Genomic DNA, 18,301 nt, shown 5'->3' with positions numbered 1-18,301 from the left:
CTCTAGTGACAATCTGCTGCTCAGCTTTTCAACCAGAGTCAATGAGGAAAGGAAGCAGATATCCTTCGTGCTGCCCTGAGCAGGCTTTGCAGGGTGCCTGTCTCTGCCCCAGAGGTTTCTTCTCTTCCCGTTCCTCTTGCAGGTCCTGGCACCTACACCTTGCCCAGGGTGCTGGGCCCCAACACGGCGCACACGCCTGCCAGCCCGTGCTACTCCATGAAGAGCAGGAGTCAGCGGGATCGCTACGATGCTGATCTCGCCAAGGTGAGAGTCACATCCAGGGGCCGCAAAAACACACAAAGAGAAAAATCGCTGCCCACACCTCCACCAACTTGCACTAGAAGGGCTGTGTGGTTCCCAAATCCTTTGCCCAGCTCGCTGAACTGGCGCATCCTGTGCCAGGAATGGGTAAGAACAAACACCAACGATTTTCACCCAGCAGCTCCCCTGACTCTCTTACAGACCCCAGGCCCTGCGGCGCTCCCAAAGATCAAGCTGGACGTTTTCAAAACCAGAGCTCCCGGGTACACCATGGGAACCCGAACTCAGCTCCGAGACAAGACGGTCAAACCGGGGCCGGCGGATTACCGCACGGGAAGGGTAAGGCAGCCGCCTTCTGCTCCTGCGCGGCTTTGCCAAAGCATCTCCCCTTCCGCTGGGGCTTCCTTGAGCAGCACAGTGTCCTGCTGCAGTGACAAGCTGCAGGACAGCCCTCCTGTCCCTTCCCTTGCCCCCAGCCCAGCAGAGGGAAGGCAAAGAACACTGCTTTACCTCACAAGGGACAAGCAGACACAGGTCCCAGCCTTCCTAATGCTGGGAAGAGGAATTTGGAGGGGACAGGAATCCAGCAAATCTGGCTGGAGCTCAACGTCCTCTGGACTCAGACCCAGCTTTTCACACCAGCTGTGATGAGCTTTTCTGTCTGTTAACTGCTGAAATCTAGACTTTTCTTTTACTGTCCTCAAAAACAAACTCAGTGGATGCCTTTTACCTGCTGCTAAACTGGTTTTCTCTTTTGCTTACATACGTCCCTCATAACGAGAAGGAAATCCAATGAATCACAGCCTCAGGACATCTCGAGTGCTCTGCTCATACTTGAGGTTTCCAACAAGCGTGCTGCACGAATAGGTGCAGCGAGCTGGAGGCTGCAAGGCACACGTACAGCGATGTGCGAGGAGGAGCTGCCAGTGCCCATCGGCACCCTTGTTCCGGCAGACGGCCGTCGCTGAGGACAAGTCTGCTGGGTCAGGACACTGAACTGCGCTGCACCCACAGCCAGCCCTGACCAAACAGAGACACAGAGAGATGCAGAGTGACTGTCCAGAAACGGCACTGGGCTCGGGGCCACGGGCAGGGCAACAGGCACCCAGACAAGCAATGACAAGGGCCCATGGTCACCATTTCCTCCTTTACTCCTACCAGGTGGAGCTGATCAAGCCCCAGGCCCCTGCAGCCACGTTTGGACTGCGCCATTCCGTGTACACCACTCCCCTGATCCTCGACGTTTGAGATGTGTTGAATAAAACAACGTGTTGCTCAGAGAGGTTTTCTCTTCACCTTGAGACATGGGGAGGGGTTTCTGTGGGTGAGGAAGAGCTGCTTGCTCTGTTTAACCCTACAAGCAGCAAAAACCCTACAAGATTCAGACTGGAGAGCAGTCCGAAGTGGAAGCAACAGCTCTAACTGCACATTTTCTCCTGATTGCCCTAACACTACCAAATGAGGACCCTGATTGCTCACTTCACCCTGGACGTGTCTTGTTCTTCCTCTGACACCTGCTGCACACCTGGCTGAGGACAGATACAATCCACACAGTGCGACTGGAGCTGAACGCTGCACCCCAAAAGCAGCCGGGTCCTTCCCTGCACGCTCTCAGCAGAGAGCAGAGCATCCTGGGGACAGCTCAGGAAAAATAATCACTAATTCCTGTTTGAAAAGGCAAAAAGTAGTGATACAGCAAGGATTTCTCCTGGGTGATACGGGATATTTTTTATAGGTTTGCCATGATGTGTCTTGGAGGCTCAATTACATAGTTATGAGTTTGGACAGTAACACTTTGGTTTTGGTCACTAGTGCTATGTCATTGTAGGACATTCTTTGACCAGAGACACGTTTCAGGTGTCAGACCAGGGCTGCCCAAAGCACTCTTGCTCTGAACCAGCTCGTACAAGCCTGCATGTTTGCAATCATTAGAGCTTTATCCTGGGATACGCGATGGGGGACACAGAGAAGTGTCTGCAGGGGAAATTGGTGATTTGCACATTGGAGACTTTGTTCCAGCCCCAGCAAACATCAAGTGCCAGCAAAATCTGTGCAAACCATGCACAGGCACAACCTGGAAACACACACACAACCTGGAAACAAACACACGACCTGGAAACACGGGCACAACCTGGGAGCACAGGCAGCAGGAGCCCGAGACAGCTCCAGTTCGTCTCCTCTGCCAGTGTCCAGCTGCAAACTCAAGACATTGGAGAACATCCGCTGCCTCAGGCAGCCCTGCGGTAGAGACACCTCACCTGAGGTTCACACGCCTTGGCTTCCCATGTTTCAAACTCCTGAGCTTAATAGGAAATGTTTAAATGTTTTTATTTATATGTTTAAGATCTAGAGGTATTCTGATGATCAGGAAAAAAAAGAATTACAAATTGGAAAAGGATTCCTGCAAGCTGCCTTTGCAGAGAAAGAAAAAAGGCCAGTCAAGCTTGGATGAACTACCCCGTGTCCTGAGAACCTCATGTCCGTCTGTCCAGCCCTCCAGGGATGGTGACTCCAGCACTGCCCTGGGCAGCCTGTTCCAATGCCCCACAGCCCTTTGGGGAAGAAATTGTTCCCACATCCAACCTCAACCTCCCCTGGTGCATCTTAAGGCCGTTTCCTCTTGTCCTGACGCTTGTTCCTGGGGAAAAGTGACAAATTCATCGAATGTTTCCAGCTGATGTCATTACCACCTTGCACAACACTTTCTTTTCTGAGAAGCAGGAATGAAGTGGATCCATACCGTGACACTGATCTATACCACACTATGCTGCCCTGCTTGCTAAGGCCTTTGGGTCACTGGATCTGGTATTGTCTGACTTAAGTCCTGACCTACCAACACAAGAAAAGAGCATTTTTAAGGATGCCAGAGTAATGAAGACGTTTGTGTACAATGGGACATCCCACTCCGTCGCTCGAACATGACCTAAGGAGCATCAATTCCTAAAAGTTTTACTCCATTTGAAATATGGCATCTATAAATCTATATGATGCTGAAACCAGGCATGAAGAAAGGAAAACTCATGACTACTGTAAAGCCCATGTAATAAAACTGCCCAGATTGAAGATCACAGATATATTCCAAATATCTCATCGCCACCATTGCGCTTGCAGGCTCTTGTCCTGCTCGGGGACTCCAACCATTCCATCCTCTGCACGGCTTCTGAGACCATGGAATAGCCCTGGGGGATGAAAATTTGGGCATGAGTCGACATTGTGAGCTGGCAGCTCAGAAGGCCCATGGTGTCCTGGGCTGCAGCTTGGGCTGTGAGGTCACAGAGCCGCTCTGTGTCACACCCTGGTGTGTAGTGCTGTGCACGGACACCGCTCCGGCAGTGCTGGCAGCGGCAGCAGCGGCGGCAGCAGCATCTGCAGCGGCAGCAGCATTTGCAGCGGCAGCAGCTGAAGCAGAAGCGCCAGCATTTGCAGCAGCGGCGGCAGTGGCCAAAGCAGCAGCAGCATTGGCAGTAGCAGCATTTGCTGCAGCAGCTGCAGTGGCCACAGAAGCAGCAGCAGCATTAGTGGCAGAGCTAGTGGCAGTGCCACAATGCAGGGGTGGGGGGCCATAACCCCCTCGCTCCTCTTTATCCTCCTCCTCCTGGCTCTGCAAGCCCGGGAGGTCGAGGCAGCGCCGTATGGAGAACGGGGAACTCGTAGGCGGGCAGGTGGGGATGGGCACCCAGCCCAGAGATCTACCAGTAAGAAATCCCCGAGGATCCCTGTGTTTGTCCATCCAGCCCTTGAGGGGTGTTACATGCGGCCTGGAAACAGTATTCTGAGAGCTGCCAGGTGCCAGTCAACAGGTCACCCCCACCCCTCTGCAGCTCTGGGAACCTCCACCCACGTCTGGGTCCCACATCATTACCTGACCTCCCCTCCAGTCACCACAGGTCACTGAGAAAGAAGCAGATGACAAGATCTAATGGAATGTGCTTGATTCCAGATGTGCCTGTAGCCGATGGCCTTGCGACTCCTCAGCCGGCTCTTGTCCGGGAACATCACGGCGATCCCTCAGGTCTGTTGCTTGAATGAGTGAGCATTTAGGGTTTAATATTCTGAAGACGTCCATTGAAATATTTCCTGGGAGTTTCTCTGTTGTGTCTGTCTGCAGACACGGCTGGACACAATGGAAATCCAGGGTACCAGCTGGCTCCCAGGGCTGACACTCGGGGCGGTCTCATGGGTAGGTTGTGGCTTTTAACTTCCTTGGGGAGCTGCCAGCTCAAAGCTGTTCAGTGATGACGGGATCACAGTGTGTGATGGAAACTTCTCGTGGGTGTTCAGGTGCAGGTGTGAACAGCGGGAGGGCTTTTCCAGCCTCGCAGCTCACTCGGCATCGCGAGGCTGAGTGCTCAGCCTTGGCTGACTTCACGGGCTGAGCACTCGTGTTCAGTATTTTCTTGCTCAGGAATTTAACTTTCTACTTTCTGTTAAGGTCCACAAGAAACAAGGCCTAAGGTATTAAGACGAAAGTCTTCCCAGCATAAATCAGTCCTCTACCAAGTCCTGGAGGAACTGGACAAAGTAGAGCATGGTGGGTATATATCGCTCTAGAGCAGAAGACTTGGGAAGTGGAGGTTTAGATACACGTGCACCTCAGAAGGGCACTTTCCCTGACTGAACTGACACCCCAAAATGCTCTGGCTTTGTTTCTGAGGGTTATCAATGTATTCTGAGAAACGTTGCCTCCTGAAGATATTGGTTCTTGAAGAGGTTACTTCTCATTAAACTGATTCCATTTCTTTCTAAAGACCTGAGCCATGACACTGGGGAGACCGTGGCGATGCAGAAAAGAGGCGACCAGGTAGTGCCGATCTACGATGAAGGGACTTGGACAATGAAATCACGAGGCATGCCAGGTAATTGCTGTCCTTTGGTCATCCAGTGTCATGAACCAAAACCCCTGTGTCTGCAGGCTCTTCAGCAGCCAAACTCTTGCCTTGAGTGCCCCCCCAGGCACAAGGGAGGGGTCCCTCCTGTGCACTGAGGTCCAAAGGGATGCACTGAGAGATCAAGCACGGTTTAGGGGGAACCTGCCCCGAACTCCTGCATCCTCTGCTGAGGCTTTACCTTTCTGTGATTCTTGGCAGAGCTGCCCAACCCCGGGGAAGCCCGCCAGGCTGGAATCAACGGCCTCCTTGACAAGATTCCAGGTACGGAGCAGCCTTGCAGGGCCAGAAGTGGGAGACAAGGCCTGAAGGCTGGGGGCGTGCGAGCAGTGCCCGTGCTGGAGCAAAGGCAAAGGGGGGAGCAGGGTTCAGGTGTCTCCCCATGGGCCGGACTCTGTCCTCCTGGGGTGTGGGTTCCCCGGGGAGGGAGAGCTGGGGGTGGCATTCCCTGACACAGGGATGGTTTTTGTCTGTCTCGCTCCAAGGGACAGTTGGTCAAACTGCTGTCAGACTTCGTGTGCAGAAAACACTAAGGTACAGAATTGTTCATCCAGGTTGGAACACCAAGAATAAGAACAATACTACAGATACCGCGACCTACAAGAACCACTGCTTAGAAGCCGTCGTGGGGGTCTTGGGCTCCATCCTGTTTGGGATAGTGCTGTTTTGTGCATGCTGGCTGTGCAAGAGGAGAATACAAAAGTGAGTTGTTGAGCAGGGGGTGTTGCCAAACTCCTGTATCAGATGGCGGCCATTAGCCTTGAAACATTTAGAGCCAGGGTACTCTGAAGTGCCCGCTTAGTTACTGGCCAAACTCCACTGAGGTTCCTGCTGAAGGATGGTTTAACTGACCGCTCAGCTCCTGGGTGCTCCTTAACAAAACCTGCTCTTGCTGTTCCAAGTGTCAGTTAAAAGTGGCTCTGCCCAACAAGAGCTGACCCAGCAACAGACATAGGCAGAACAAGGCCAGGAAGAAGAATGAGGGATGACGTTGCCATGGAAAGTGAGAAGCGCAATAGTGACGTGTTCCTACGAGCAGAAATCACCCTGTTGGGTCCTGCTGTAAATCCCAGGTGTTCACCTCGGCCAGGGTGTCCCTGCAGCTCCAACTGCAGCTCCCCCGTGCAGCCGGGTGCCCACACCCCACGGGTCGCCCAGCGCTGCCCCGCAGCCTCGCACCCCCCGGCACCACGGCCACGGCGGGGCCTCAGCAGCCTCTTCTCTCCGCAGGCGCCGCGAAGCCAAGGCCAAGGCAGCAGGGAACGCGGCATAGCAATAAACACAGTTGAGCAGCACAATTGTCTGGAACTCACCAGTTCTGCGCCGAACTTCATGTCAGGGCACGCAGGGAGGTGGATGCCGCGGTGCCAGCGGGCAGGGAGCTGGGCGGGGGACGCTCCGTCGGGCTGGGGCGACACAGCTTCCCTGGTGGGACCGGCCTGCGGAGCTGGGCCAGGAGGGAGAGCTGCAGAGAGAGGAAACACTGGGGGGTACCTCATGTCCATCAATTCCCACTTTTACCATCTCATAACACATCGTGATGCTTAATACATCTCCCAGCTTTTTTATTCCAGCAAAAGCTTAAATTAACCACATGTCCTACAGTCACCATTAAAGCTTTACAGAAGACAGGAAACTACTGCTGAACCACGTGCTGCTGAACCACGTGCCGCCGTTTCTTTCTATGCGCTGCCATTTCTTTCTGTCAGTAATTGCAATGTATGGAGCAAGAGACCTGAGAAATTGCCTTTCTTAGATTCCAGACCAATAGATACATATGAGTGTGAAACATTTAAACTAAACTCATGAAGGAATCCTACATTATGTTTATATCACGGGCTATGCTAATTTCTGCAGGCCTGGAGGGAGCATCTTCAATGCTTTATTCAGCTTTATTCATTAACTGAAACATTTTCATTGAAATAAAGTTGCATCAAAATAAAGTCGTTTCCTGTCAGTCTGCTGATTTTCTTAATTTCTCAACACTATTATGTTTCATTGAAACAAAGATGCCTTGTTACCTTTCCTTCAAAGGATATAATTTCTCAGAGACTCGTCATGTTAATTTGATGCTATTTACTACTATATGTTATTATTTGGTCTCGACATACGTCAAATGCCGTGTGTCAGAGTGCTGTAATATTGGTCCCACAGGAAAGTGGAGCTTTTTGTATCTGCATAGTTGGTGCTTAAATACAATACATTTCAGAATAAGGATCAAAATGAGTTTCTGAGCATTGAGTGGTCTGTCAGAAGGAAATCCCATATTCCAGCACTAACCAATGAAGCAAAGTGTCTGCTGCTTACAGACCACGGGAATTTAATTGTCATATCACATTCTGGCAGGTTTCTTGCACTGACGGGGCTCTCATGACATTTCACAATGATAACAATTATTCAGATTTCAATGGATTCAAATTTAGACTGCCGAGGAAGAGAAGGGGACTCAAAAAGAGATTGCTGAGCAGAGACATGGCAGCAAAGACTCCGGTGAACCTGAAGAGACGGCAATACTGGGACTCTCAAACTCTCCATGTCTGCACATAGACAGATAGATATTCTTAACAGCGCAGAAATGTGGAGCTGCTCACCTTGCAAGAAAAGATCCTGCTCAACAAGAGGAGGCCCAAGCTTTACCACTAAACACAACTTCCATGATCTACAAACATCACTTCAGAAACTCGGGCTGCCTGGAAAAACTGCTCTTCACCCTTCCTCGTTTAATTGAAACTGTCCTTTCAATTCCAGAGGCCACCCATTAGCATTACAAAGTCACAGGACTTTCTCCTCAGTTCTGCTGCGCTGCTTTTCTCACATTCAGGATGCTGAGACAGCCTGATCTCTGAGGGAATTGTTTTTTGTTTTAAGCAGAAGAAGAGATATTCTCATTCGAGACACCAACAAGACGCCTAACAAGAGTCTTTTGCGAAGAAAAATACTTAAAGTACTGTAAGCGAATGAAGCGGAACGCGACAAGTGCGGGGCTGGCCCTGCGGGTCCCTGCGGCGCAGCAGCCCCGGCCCCGCCGCCGCCTCAGCCGCCTCTTCCCGCCCTTTGTCCCGCCCCTTTTTCTCCCCTCAGGGCCCGGCGGCCCCTCAGCGTCTCCCGCCGCCGCTGCCCCTGCCCTGCGCCGCGCTGGCGGGACTGCGAACGGGGACTTTATACCGCAAAAACACTCTTCTCTAAATAATGTGTGTTGACAAGTAACTCTGGAACCTTTTCAGTGATTCTCTGCCACAGTTCGCACACAAAAGGAAACTGACCAACGGGACACAAAAGCCCAAGCATTCATGACCCTCCCTAACTGAACAAGCACGGCTTTCCAGAAGAATTGACATCACAGAAAATAAGTTTAGGTAAGATGAAATATTATTCTTATCACTTAGAGTAACAGACACCCACAGGATTGAATTGCCTATTTATTGTAAAACAATTTCTGGGGGCGATGTTGTATGGGGCGCCTGTACTTTGGTGCTCTATGGCTGCATGGTACCTTAGAGCACATTTTGGGAGGTACAAGGGCTTTTATTGGATAAAATCCCACCCATGTCAATCCCCAACAGCCCGGCTGCCTACGTCTTTACCCTGGAGTTCATCGAGCTGTTTCTTCCCTCTGCTTTTTCTTTGTTAGAGGATGAGATTTTCCAAGCAGCAGGACTGTTGTTCTGAACAGTAACGTTGCCTGGGAATTGGCCACGGGGACGGTTTTCCCTGAGCAGGTTTAGGTTGGCAGGTTGCTCTCTTTAGCCTCCCGGCACCTGGACTCCCTCAGGAACATCTGCCGCAGGAGCTGAATTCAGCGCTTGCCAAGGGCCCCAGAGTCACCCAGGGGATGAAAAGCCCACACTAAATACACTGCTGAGGAAAACACCAAACACCGAGTCACCATCCAGACACAGGAACATGCACAGCAACCCAGGGGCCAAGGCACTCATCGTGCTGCATTCTGTGCTTTGATGGTCAGGGTCTGAAGGGTCAAATACAACCGACACGTGTGATCACATTCGTCCTGGGCCAGAGAGTTGTCCCTGACCTCAGGATTTATGGACCTGACATCTTCAACACCTGCAGAGAGTCCACAACCGTACTGGCTTCTCCAGCTCCTGGTGAGTACAAGCAAATGAATTATCTCTGTAACTAACCGGTATGAACCGGAGCCTTACTGCAGGCTGATTGTCTGCAAACCCTGTATGACAAAGATGCTCTACAGATCAGGTGCAGGCTGTTGCATTTGGACACAGCAGCATTTCAGCCCCTCACGTTCGCCCTGCTTTCATCATTTCTTTGGTACCTGAGATGGCGCAATTTGCTTAGAACAGGAGTGCAATGTGCCCGGTATTAAGGGCTGCCAAAGAGCGCACAGATCATTTAACACCATATCTCATGGTGTTTGCTTTTTTTGTTGGTAAATAATTCCAACCCATCCACAACGAAGGAGCCTGCACTAGACTCCATGTCCTGAACCTTGTGCAGCTGAACTACTGCCGTGCCACCATCAAGGTCTGAAAATGTCACCTTTCTGGAACCACGTACAGATGCCCGATCGCTGCTGCACAAAGCCAACCCCCATGCTGTTCTTCCCTGACATCTCCTCTGCCAGGAGTTCCCTTCCTGATGATTCTAATGCTGAAACAGGTCAATTGTTGACCACAACTTTCAATAAAGCGCCTTAGCATGGATTAACTCTGGCTACGTTCTCATTGCTGTACCCTCCATCATCTATGAGCACATCCAGATAAATACTTTGATTGTATGTACCCCTGACATTGACACAGGGCACAACCACAGCGGTGAGCGAGCATCACAGAGTGGCCATCACAAAGAAGGTCTGCAGAGTTCAGACCTTGCTCAGGGAAAAGGAGTCTAATTGTAGGATTTAGAGAGTTCTTCTGTTCCTAGACTAGAGTCCTATATCTCCTCTGCTCTAACGAAAATGGCAGGATGCCCTGGGTTACCCAGTGAATACAAATCTCTCTCTCAGAACACCAGCCGTGCAACATCCCGCAGTTTCTGTTCCCCTCCCACCCATCCCCAGAGGTTTATTCTGCAGCAGTTGGGGAGGAGACAGAGTTCACTTTGGCCCATCTCAGGCCAAAGCAGCTGATTTCCCTGCATTAGCACACACCAGTCCCTGTAGAGGAGACAGACAGGAGTTTGTTGCTGCTCATCTCCTTCCTTTTGCTGTGACACAAGTTCTTGGGATCCCCTTACACACCATCAGCTCCCCTTCTACTCAGGCTGAGGCTGAATATGGCAGGAAAAGCAAGAATCAAAGCTGAGGAGGGATTTTCACTTTATTGATAGTCATTAAACACTATCCCAACAGAACCCTTCAGCTCTTGCCATGCCCTGATCTGCCTTCGTATTGGCATTTCTCTATTTAACTCCCTTTCCAGCAGAGACTGGAAACAAACATATTAGCACTAGTATGTGTGTTTTAATGCCAAATGTACATGAGTGAAAGAAAAGAAAATGTCAGCTACTTAACGAACTAATGAAACTTCTCACAGCAACAAATATACACCTGTGATGCTGATGGGATTTCGTTTTAAAACCCGCAAAATTATTCCGTGAAATGCAGTCAGTAAAGCTGCATCTCTCACTCTGTGCAGCTCTGCTCCCTCCTGCTGGCCACATGTGTACGTACTTGTGCCTTAAACCGGGGAAACCCAACTGCAGGAGATCTGAATATTCATTTAACCACACAGTGCTCCATCAGAGCTCTTTGCAGGTTCCCTGCTCAAAGTGACGCATGTTTTGGGTAACCGCTGTTACTGAACAGACCACAAAGGAAAATACTGAGTTTGCATCTTGGGAGTCACAGGGCACTGAGAATCCGGACACCTGTGCTGAGAGTTGGATTTGGTCATCAGAGCAAGATTATTCCTGTGCTAACCTGAGGGTGCGAGGGAAACAGTGATTTGGGGAGGATAGGATACTTTTTATAGCTGTCACATTTTTTGCAACACAGTGTTTGTGGGTCCTGACATGGACAGAGTTGTGGCAGCTGAGGTTCTGTAGTGGAAATGCTTTTATTAGGCCGGCAAGGAACAGGGTTTTAGCACTCCAAAAGTGACTTAAATACAGGTTCGGATACCAGTGGAGGAAATTATTGAGAGGGGCGGTCCACAGAGTGCATGCACGTGGCTTCACTCAAAACAATGCCGGAGCCATCCCCGAGGCCCAGAGGAGTACACACTTGCCTAAACACGGTGTGGGATTATTTTTATAGAGATACACGTACTCGCAGTGAGTACGGAAAGTGTGCACTCGCGATTCCGCAAGAGTAAATTTATAATACGCTCGCAGTCCTGCGAGAGTTATTTTACACGTGCAAATGTGCACAGAATCCTACACGTGCTTATGTGGAAGCACGGGAGGAAAATACACTCGCGATTGTGCGAGGGGCTCTCGGCGGCCACTCGCGATTGTGCGAGGAAATAAAGTACTTGTGCAAACGTGCACGGAAAGAAAATACACCCGCGATTCTGCGAGGATTAATTTTACACGCGCTCATATGGAGCACGGAAAGTTATACGTGCATATGTGCACGAAAGTATAAATATACTCGCAGTCCTGCGAGAAGTTTTACTTACACACGTGGCGGCAAGGCAAGCGGAGTCCCCATCCTGGGGAGGGCACTCTCGGCGGCAGCATCTTGCTCGTGCTCCGAGAGACCCGCGGCAAATGGGCGGAGTCTCGACGAGAGTCCCGTTTTTATACTGGCTGATCAGATCTGACTGTAGGCACTCTAGAAGCTTCTCTGCACCCCCACACTGTCTGTGGGTGCCCCTGAAGCCTCCAAACATCCCCCACACTGGGCGCGGCTCAGTGTGCCTTGGCACTCCCTTCTTCTAATGTCCCAGGAGCCAGGGTGCTCTGGGCCAAACAAAAGAAGCTGTTAGCCTCAAGTAGCAGAGAAAGAGGGAGATGTGCCATACTGAAGGAGGGAGGGGGGTTGCATTCTGCCACAATCCCACCCTGTGACTACAGTCATGATCTGACATAACTCTGGAGGGGTATGGCAGTTACCTCTTGCCTCCAAAGTAAAAAGGGGACACTTCTGCAGGTGAGCCTTAATGTCCACTGTGGATCGCCATATAACATATGTCGACTTACCTCTGCAAACAATTAATAATAACAATCAACAATAGAATTGAAGTAATTACAACAATCAACAATTGCCCAAGGTAATTATTGAGTCCCAGCATCAGTCACAGTTCGTTAGTGTTTCCATTCCTGTGGCTGCCTTCCTTCTGAATGGCTTGGTGGTGTTAGCTGGATCCTCTTCCACCCTGTCATTGTTGGTGTTGTTTCCAAGGCATCTGGATGCTCTTCCATCCCTTGCTGGTGTTAGGTGGATCTTCTTCCACCCCGTCACACGCATCTGTACTTCTCTTCCACCCTGTCATCTTCCTTCGCCCTGCAAGAAAACACAAAAACAGATCTCGGTCCCTTTTGGAACCGGGCTTTCATAGTTAACATGTTGAACTAGCTCAGAAGGTTCGGAGCAGAAAATATCTCTTGGACCTTTTGTTTTGGGGGCGGGTCTTTATCGAGTGGTTTCCTGTTATTGACTCTTTATCAAAATCATTAATGACCTCCATAATGCCCCATTTAGCTGCAGTGGAGTGCCAGTAAATTTTCTGATAGCAAGTAATATTAGCAGCTACTTTTAGTAAGCAGCAGTGCTGAGGCACATTGCCGGGTCCTAATGGGAGCTGCTTCTGACCCTCAGAGAGCACTGAGCCGGGGCGGGGTCACTGGTGCCAAGCCGCGGCTTTTTTGGGGTTTTTTTGTTTTTTTGGTTTTTTTTTTTCAGTTTGCCAAGAGTGGGGGGGCGCTCCCGCCCGCAGCGAGCGGGGGGGGGGGCGGCCAACCCGGGGAAGATGGTTGCCTGCCAGCGCTCGCGAGGCCGGGCTGCCCCGCCCCACACCACCAGGACCTGGATGCCAGGAACGGTGGGGGGGGGCGGCCAGCCGGGAGGAGGAGGGCGCACAGGCGGCAGAAGCTTCACGGGGAGAAGTTTGCCTCCGTTTTTTGGGTTATGCCCGTACCGGACATGTGCTTCTAGCTGCCCTTTCAGGCTGCTCCGTTTCGCGTCGCCAGTCCTGGAGCGGTCGCCAGCATTCGCGAGGTCGGGCTTTGCTATGCCGGACTCTCCGAGTTGCCGGTACGGGGAAGGGACCGTCTGGACACCGCAGCTAGGGACAGGTCGGGGTCTCGATCGCGACGGGCGATCGGGACCAGCCGGTCGGGAGGGGAGTGGCCAGCTATAGCGAACCCACCAAAGCTCCCACGAACCGGTCGCAGCGCCACCAGTCCCGGAGAAGTCGCCAGCACTCGCGAGGTCGGGCTTTGCTATGCCGGACCCTCCGAGTTGCCGGTACAGGGAAGGGACCGTCTGGACACCGCGGCTAGGGACAGGTCGTGGTCTCGATCGCGATGGGCGATCGGGACCAGCCGGTCGGGAGGGGAGCAGCCAGAAGGAAACACACCAAGGCTCCCACGAACCGGTCGCAGCACCACCAGTCCCGGAGAAGTCGCCAGCACTCACGAGGTCGGGCTTTGCTATGCCGGACCCCCCGAGTTGCCGGTACGGGGAAGCGTTCGAACTACCACTTAACAATATCCGAACACCCTCGGCATACGGCACAACACAAACAAAGCACGTACACGTCTCCATCTCAATGAAAGGGCGCACAACCTCTCTTTCTATTTCATCAACACTGTTTTCAGTGTCGAGAAGCGGCGGGGCGGAGGTGCGTTCGCTTAAAAAGCCCGCACGTTTGTTTTGCTGCATAACTTCTTCCTCTCTTTGGAAGTCAAGTTTACGCACATCCCGCGCTAAATTAAGGCAAACGGCCAGAAGGAAACACAGACCGAGACACCAAGCCACCGCAGAGAGGTCCTGCTCCAAAGAATCAAACCGTTCGCCTCGGTGCTCACGTTTACACGGAGCCTGTGTTAGCTTTACACACAAACTGAAACACACCGCGCTCCCCATAATGATAAGAAGGAAGCACAATAATTCCTCCATCTCTGATATCCTGCCGACTACACCAAAAATGTCACGGAGGCAAGCCACAGGTCAATTTAAGGGACAACAAGGTCCAAAACCAACTTTTATTAGGCCGGCGAGGAACAGGGTTTTAGCACTCCAAAAGTGACTTAAATACAGGTTCGGATATCAGTGGAGGAAATTATTGAGAGGGGCGGTCCACAGAGTGCATGCACGTGGCTTCACTCAAAACAATGCTGGAGCCGTCCCCGAGGCCCAGAGGAGTACACACTTGCCTAAACACGGTGTGGGATTATTTTTATAGAGATACATGTACTCGTAGTGAGTACGGAAAGTGTGCACTCGCGATTCCGCGAGAGTAAATTTATAATACGCTCGCAGTCCTGCGAGAGTTATTTTACACGTGCAAATGTGCACGGAATCCTACACGTGCTTATGTGGAAGCACGGGAGGAAAATACACTCGCGATTGTGCGAGGGGCTCTCGGCGGCCACTCGCGATTGTGCGAGGAAATAAAGTACTTGTGCAAATGTGCACGGAAAGAAAATACACCCGCGATTCTGCGAGGATTAATTTTACACGCGCTCATATGGAGCACGGAAAGTTATACGTGCATATGTGCACGAAAGTATAAATATACTCGCAATCCTGCGAGAAGTTTTACTTACACACGTGGCGGCAAGGCAAGCGGAGTCCCCATCCCGGGGAGGGGGCTCTCGGGGGCAGCATCTTGCTCGTGCTCCGAGAGACCCGCGGCAAATGGGCGGAGTCTCGACGAGAGTCCCGTTTTTATACTGGCTGATCAGATCTGACTGTAGGCACTCTAGAAGCTTCTCTGCACCCCCACACTGTCTGTGGGTGCCCCTGAAGCCTCCAAACATCCCCCACACTGGGCGCGGCTCAGTGTGCCTTGGCACTCCCTTCTTCTAACGTCCCAGGAGCCAGGGTGCTCTGGGCCAAACAAAAGAAGCTGTTAGCCTCAAGTAGCAGAGAAAGAGGGAGATGTGCCATACTGAAGGAGGGAGGGGGGTTGCATCCTGCCACACATGGACAATCACAGATGTGGTGGCTGAGGTTCTGTAGTGGAAATGCTTTTCCTCTCCTTTTGAAACCCAAATCCCCCTCCAACAGTCTTAGAGTAATGAATCTGGAAATATTAGTTTGCCTCAGCAGGCAAAGCCTCTGGTACCCAGCGGTGCTGTGTGACTGCTGTGTCACTTGCCACCTCTGTCACTGAGTGGCACTTGACACTGCTGATTTTCTTAATTTCTCAACACTATTATGTTTCATTGAAACAAAGATGCCTTGTTACCTTTCCTTCAAAGGATATAATTTCTCAGAGACTCGTCATGTTAATTTGATGCTATTTACTGCTATATGTTATTATTTGGTCTCGACATACGTCAAATGCCGTGTGTCAGAGTGCTGTAATATTGGTCCCACAGGAAAGTGGAGCTTTTTGTATCTGCGTAGTTGGTGCTTAAATACAATACATTTCAGAATAAGCATCTAAATGAGTTTCTGAGCATTGAGTGGTCTGTCAGAAGGAAATCCCATATTCCAGCACTAACCAACGAAGCAAAGTGTCTGCTGCTTACAGACCACGGGAATTTAATTGTCATATCACATTCTGGCAGGTTTCTTGCACTGACGGGGCTCTCATGACATTTCACAATGATAACAATTATTCAGATTTCAATGGATTCAAATTTAGACTGCCGAGGAAGAGAAGGGGACTCAAAAAGAGATTGCTGAGCAGAGACGTGGCAGCAAAGACTCCGGTGAACCTGAAGAGACGGCAATACTGGGACTCTCAAACTCTCCATGTCTGCACATAGATAGATAGATATTCTTAACAGCGCAGAAATGTGGAGCTGCTCACCTTGCAAGAAAAGATCCTGCTCAACAAGGAGGAGGCCCAAGCTTTACCAGTAAACACAACTCCCATGATCTACAAACATCACTTCAGAAACTCGGGCTGCCTGGAAAAACTGCTCTTCACCCTTCCTCGTTTAATTGAAACTGTCCTTTCAATTGCAAAGGCCACCCATTAGCATTACAAAGTCACAGGACTTTCTCCTCAGTTCTGCTGCGCTGCTTTTCTCACATTCAGGATGCTGAGACAGCCTGATCTCTGAGGGAAGTTTATTTTGTTTTAAGCAGAAGAAGAGATATTCTCATTCGAGACACCAACAAGACGCCTAACAAGAGCCTTTTGCGAACAAAAATACTTAAAGTACTGTAAGCGAATGAAGCGGAACGCGACAAGTGCGGGGCTGGCCCTGCGGGTCCCTGCGGCGCAGCAGCCCCGGCCCCGCCGCCGCCTCAGCCGCCTCTTCCCGCCCTTTGTCCCGCCCCTTTTTCTCCCCTCAGGGCCCGGCGGCCCCTCAGCGTCTCCCGCCGCCGCTGCCCCTGCCCTGCGCCGCGCTGGCGGGACTGCGAACGGGGACTTTATACCGCAAAAACACTCTTCTCTAAATAATGTGTGTTGACAAGTCATTCTGGAACCTTTTCAGTGATTCTCTGCCACAGTTCGCACACAAAAGGAAACTGACCAACGGGACGCAAAAGCCCAGGCATTCATGACCCTCCCTAACTGAACAAGCACGGCTTTCCAGAAGAATTGACATCACAGAAAATAAGTTTAGGTAAGATGAAATATTATTCTTATCACTTAGAGTAACAGACACCCACAGGATTGAATTGCCTATTTATTGTAAAACAATTTCTGGGGGCAATGTTGTATTGGGCACCTGTACTTTGGCGCTCTATGGCTGCATGGTACCTTAGAGCACATTTTGGGAGGTACAAGGGCTTTTATTGGATAAAATCCCACCCATGTCAATCCCCAACAGCCCGGCTGCCTACGTCTTTACCCTGGAGTTCATCGAGCTGTTTCTTCCCTCTGCTTTTTCTTTGTTAGAGGATGAGATTTTCCAAGCAGCAGGACTGTTGTTCTGAACAGTAACGTTGCCTGGGAATTGGCCACGGGGACGGTTTTCCCTGAGCAGGTTTAGGTTGGCAGGTTGCTCTCTTTAGCCTCCCGGCACCTGGACTCCCTCAGGAACATCTGCCGCAGGAGCTGAATTCAGCGCTTGCCAAGGGCCCCAGAGTCACCCAGGGGATGAAAAGCCCACACTAAATACACTGCTGAGGAAAACACCAAACACCGAGTCACCATCCAGACACAGGAACATGCACAGCAACCCAGGGGCCAAGGCACTCATCGTGCTGCATTCTGTGCTTTGATGGTCAGGGTCTGAAGGGTCAAATACAACCGACTCGTGTGATCACATTCGTCCTGGGCCAGAGAGTTGTCCCTGACCTCAGGATTTATGGACGTGACATCTTCAACACCTGCAGAGAGTCCACAACCGTACTGGCTTCTCCAGTTCCTGGTGAGTACAAGCAAATGAATTATCTCTGTAACTAACCGGTATGAACCGGAGCCTTACTGCAGGCTGATTGTCTGCAAACCCTGTATGACAAAGATGCTCTACAGATCACGTGCAGGCTGTTGCACTTGGACACAGCAGCATTTCTACTCCCTTGCTTTCATCATTTCTTTGGTACCTGAGATGGCGCAATTTGCTTAGAACAGGAGTGCAATGTGCCCGGTATTAAGGGTTGCCAAAGAGCGCACAGATCATTTAACACCATATCTCATGGTGTTTGCTTTTCTTGTTGGTAAAGAATTCCTACCCATCCACAACGAAGGAGCCTGCACTAGACTCCATGTCCTGAGCCTTGTGCAGCTGAACTACTGCCGTGCCACCATCAAGGTCTGAAAATCTCACCTTTCTGGAACCACGTACAGATGCCCGATCACTGCTGCACAAAGCCAACCCCCATGCTGTTCTTCCCTGACATCTCCTCTGCCAGGAGTTCCCTTCCTGATGATTCTAATGCTGAAACAGGTCAATTGTTGACCACAACTTTCAATAAAGCGCCTTAGCATGGATTAACTCTGGCTACTTTCTCATTGCTGTACCCTCCATCATCTATGAGCACATCCAGATAAATACTTTGATTGTATGTACCCCTGACCTTGACACAGGGCACAACCACAGAGGTGAGCGAGCATCACAGAGTGGCCATCACAAAGAAGGTCTGCAGAGTTCAGACCTTTCTC

At 50.9% G+C, this 18,301-nt stretch overlaps 1 long non-coding RNA gene across 1 annotated transcript; it reads left to right on the top strand.

The window, feature by feature from the left end:
• The first annotated feature begins 8,347 nt into the window (after nucleotides 1-8,347).
• On the top strand, nucleotides 8,348-18,134 carry LOC135576372 (uncharacterized). The gene is made up of 3 exons (XR_010468073.1): nucleotides 8,348-8,503; nucleotides 9,112-9,253; nucleotides 17,863-18,134. It is a non-coding gene; the product is annotated as an uncharacterized LOC135576372 (long non-coding RNA).
• The last annotated feature ends 167 nt before the right edge of the window (nucleotides 18,135-18,301 follow it).

The sequence above is a fragment of the Columba livia genome, chromosome 25 (assembly GCF_036013475.1).
Source record: "Columba livia isolate bColLiv1 breed racing homer chromosome 25, bColLiv1.pat.W.v2, whole genome shotgun sequence".
NCBI classification, from domain to species: Eukaryota; Metazoa; Chordata; class Aves; order Columbiformes; family Columbidae; genus Columba; species Columba livia.
This window is presented reverse-complemented; position numbering and strand designations above follow the sequence as displayed.